The 4,717-nt window shown below is 36.5% G+C and overlaps 1 pseudogene; it reads right to left on the reverse strand.

The window, feature by feature from the left end:
* Window positions 1-4,143: 4,143 nt before the first annotated feature.
* LOC148534278 (5S ribosomal RNA) lies at window positions 4,144-4,261 on the reverse strand (annotated as a pseudogene).
* Between the last annotated feature and the right edge of the window lie 456 nt (window positions 4,262-4,717).

The raw sequence follows: 4,717 nt of genomic DNA on the forward strand, positions 1-4,717 counted from the left end.
GGGGCTTCGTAACTGCAGGATGGTCAGAGTGCCCATGCTGACCCCTTTCCCACCAAAAGTGAATACAGTGGGTACATGAGTGCCAGCACTGGACCATGGAGCAATGGAATAAGGTGGCCTAGTCTGATAAATCATGTTTTCTTTTACATCATGTGGACGGCCAGGTGCATGTGCATTGATAATCTGGTGAAGAGATGAAACCAGGAACTAGGATTCACTAAGGGAAGAAGGCCAGCCGGTGGAAGCAGTATGATGCTCTAGGCAATGTTCTGCTGGTAAACCTGGGGTCCTGACATTCATGTGAATGTTACTTTGACAATGACCACCTACATAAACAATGTTGCAGACCAAGCATGACCCCTCATGGTAACAGAGTTCCCTAATGGAAGTGGCCTATTTCAGCAGGCTAATGGGCCCTGCTACACTGCAGAAATTGTTCCGGAATAGTTTGAGGAACATGACAAAGCGTTTAAGACATTGACAGCCTTCAAATTTCCCAGATCTCAAGTGAATCGAGCATCTGTGGGATGTGCTGGAAAAACAAGTCTGAGTCATGGAGACCCCACCTTGCAACTTACAGGACTTAATGGATCTCCTGCTAACGCCTTGATGCCACATACCGTAGGACACCTTCAGAGGCTTGTGCAGTCCATGCCTTGATGGATCAGAATTGTTTTGGCGACATGAGGGAGACTATACAATATTAGACAGGTGGTTATCTATCTATCATCTATCTATCTATCTATCTATCTATCTATCTATCTATCTATCTATCTATCTATCTATCTATCTATCCTCCTGCATCTCTTATTTGATTACTGATGAGCCAGACACAGAAAAATGTTAGTGAATTACACACTATATTAGTAATCTTTCTTGTTGCATTGGTCCAGTCAAACACAGGTAAGGGTAAGGTAAAGCAGTCATTGCATTAATGGCATGAAGTCAGAAACTAAATAGCAATTCTCAGTGCTTTCATAGTTGGTGGATGTTTTGATGGTACTGTATATTGCATATTTACTCATTCTGTTTACATTCCTGGCCAGGTGATGTTTTTTCCTGTTAGGTAGTTGGTAGATATAGCTTGTATTATCTTCCTCCCAATATACAGAATGGTAGATAATTTTGGTAGCATTTCGTATAACTCTCGGGTGCTGGTATAATTCTATAGTACAGCCTTTTTTGGAGTGTAGATGCGTTTCCCCGCCTTACACGACTCTCAGCAGCTTCCTCAAATAATATGTACTGTATACTACAGTCCAGCGTTTATATAACATCATTTGTAGGTTTGTGCATGTGCAATACGAGCCACAACCAAGCCTCATTTTAGGTTGAGCCGCATGTGCATGCACCATATAGCCGCAATGCATTCCATCCTCTTTTCTGGCTTCTCAAGCCTCATTTTAAGGCACCTTCACATGCAGTCCGTGGTACAGGAGCCTGATATTTTTTTAAGCTATATATTTGTTATCTCATAACGGACACACTATAATTCACTCAAATAGATACTATGTGACTTATTAGCCTTAATATAAATGTCATACAGTACATATAAATATTATTTAAATGTACATTACAATATATGTCATCACAAAACTTCTGGTCTCATTAGTACATATTAGTGCATATATACAAAAAGTTTCATGGAGAGAAGAAATATGCATATCGCACATCTAGAAGTTAATGATAGTAAAGAAAATGTTTTATTAACAAAATAATTAAGCTAAAACTAAGGAAAAAAGTACATTATAAAATGAACAATAAAATTGAGAGCTTAATAAGAATAGAAATAGAGATTTAAATTTTTTTTTATAAAAACATATTAACAGGGTAGTCAGACACCTTGAGTGCCAAATTTAGATTCATCCACAATAAATTTAGACCTGTATTGTCAATATTCTCTCAAATGGCGCACACCCAATACGTTTGCTGCTGGGAGGAAGCCATGGTCCTGAGGGTACTATGGTCCCGCACCACCTCCCCCACCCACAAATGGGGCTCATCAGTCAACATCTGTCTTGTCCCATATTTTGTACATATATGGGGTATATTATATTAGGAACCTAGAAAAATTTCCATAAGGGTCTAAAGGAGATTCCATAATAAAATGGCCTGGATATCTCCAGTACCTTAATGAAGGGAACACAGGATGATGTATCAGGAAAGGAGACTTAAAAGATGTTTATAAAAAAAGATATAAAAATATAAAAAAAATCAAGGTTATCAGTATGATCCTTACTGTATATCAAAGAACTGATAAAGCGATGTGTTTTGGATAGTATTTATAAACCTTACTTAGAAATGAAATAATTCACACCAATACCAACTCTAAAATAAATGACAATGTTTTACTTAAAAGCAAATGAATTATACATGTATTATTGTATTATTGTCAAAACAGATGTACAACATAAAAAAACATAAGTTCAGCAGCAGTGACAAAATGATCATTTGCAATGCCTAGCATGGACTCACAAGGTGACAGTCAGCCATGTTTATACTTACAGCCCAGCACCCCGGGACTCTCTCGACCTACGATCTCTCCTGCTCAACCCGAATGACTGACCCCTACCCTATTTGATCAATCTTTTATACTTTTTCCCTCTCTGCTACTGACATATTCTAAAATGGCAAATATTAATTAATTAATTCAATATTCATGCGCACTAAACATTTCACTGATAATATGTTTTAATCATAACAAAACCTATAATCTCCTTTCTATGTTCTCAAAATACTGGTGACCGCATATAGGCCAAGGTTATCCTGATTAGCTCTCTCCTTGTTTAGCCAGATCTGAGACCTACTGTCTCCTAGTCTGTTCGTATTAAACTAACCCATTATTCTGTCTTGCTAGAGAAAAAATGGTTTTCATCAGTTCTAATTTACACCTATTTCCGTAATAACACCTATACCTTTAGATTAAACAATATTAAATAATAATAATGGTTGCTTCAGACACACACCTGCCTACTTTAGAGAGACGGTAGACCTCATCTCTAGGCCTGAGGCCATTCGACACATGTGACGGTCCTCTGCAACTTACAGCTAATATATATTCTGAATCATTTCTATATACTCTTAATTGCAATGAAAATAATGAAAGACATAAGCATGCATACAGTATATTCGTGAATTGCTGAAGGAATATGTACGGTCACATATTCCGGCATTATCAGTTCCATCCTCATGAAATTTGAGGGGTCATAACTCCGAAAACAGTTCATATCTCTGAAGAAAGTTCATATCTCTCATAGATTGCATCATCGGATTTCTTCTTAATACATTGGAAAATCTTCTTGAAGCATTTCACTAATATATAGAAAATCAACAACATTATCATGACAAAAAATATTAATCTTCCCAATGTGTACATAACATTGCTTAACCAATTTCCAACCCATGCAAATTAGGTACTGGGGTTCGACCAGGTGAACCAGCTGTCGGGAATCACACCTTCATGTTTATTTATTCAGCATCAGAAGAATTTGTGATGTATGTACAACACTTTAACTCATATACTGTTTGTAATGTGACACAATATCCAAAGTAGCAGCTCTAAGGTAATGTGTGCTACATTTTAATTCAGTATTTTATTGCTTGAAACTCTCTTACCACAATGTCTGCGATATTGTTTATTAATTCCCTATGTACCAAATGTCATTATGTTACTAAATCCTAAACCAACCTTATAACTTTGGGACAGTCATAAAAGAGAAAAAGGAGAGATTCCGCACAGAACCAAGAATTAACAATTATTGTAACCAACCATATTGCAATTTTAGATATTCATCATCATAAATACATGTTGGTGGTGCTCCCACAGCCTAAGTCAGAATATAGTGAAAAACTAAGAGAAAAGTAAGGCTGTTTGTTGGGGCACACTTAAAAGAAAAATTCAAAGATATTAAATTAAAAATTAACCTTTAATAAGTATATTAAAATGATATTAGAAGGTACCAATAGTCACAAAATTAATTGGCGAAAATATTAAATAGACAATTTCTGCAATTTACATACCACACGAAAAAATACGGTATCAGTGAGTATACTTTAATGAAATAGGAGAGTACCACGGATATTGGTATACAAGTCACACCATGTGCCGTCTTATTAGCCCCATTGAAACAGTGCAGTTATTTTATCCTACAGTACCTGGTCTTCCTAGACGGTGTCCCATACCAGTACTAACCAGGCTTTTACTGTTTCGCTTCCAAGATCAGACGGGTTTGGGCATAATCAGTAAAATATGACTGTAGGTTATTCGGTATCACTGAAAATAATTGGGGATCTGCCCTATGCACATGGTATAAACTTGTTAGAAATTGTAGGACTGTTTACAACAGAAATGTCCAATTCATTGTTGGTAAATTTTCAAAAGAAGGGATGCAAAAGCATACCTTGCTAGTGATGCACACAGTTCATAGTAAGTAGAATAAATAAAGGTAATGACAATGACATGAGTGTACAGCACATGTGATAAAGTCCTAAATCAATTAATGAAATTTTTAAATTAGCCACAAGATAACTGAGAGCCGCACCTAGATGTCTCTTAAGCTGCACATATGTACTCAACACAGAGTATACTCAATATATACAGTCAGGTCCATAAATATTGGGACATTGACAGAATTTTCATATTTTGGCCTCTATTCACCACCACAATGGCTTTGAAATGAAACAAACAAGATGTGCTTTAACTGCAGACTTTCAGATT

The sequence above is a fragment of the Taudactylus pleione genome, unplaced genomic scaffold (genome assembly GCF_031769625.1).
Source record: "Taudactylus pleione unplaced genomic scaffold, aTauple2 ptg000069l, whole genome shotgun sequence".
NCBI classification, from domain to species: domain Eukaryota; kingdom Metazoa; phylum Chordata; class Amphibia; order Anura; family Myobatrachidae; genus Taudactylus; species Taudactylus pleione.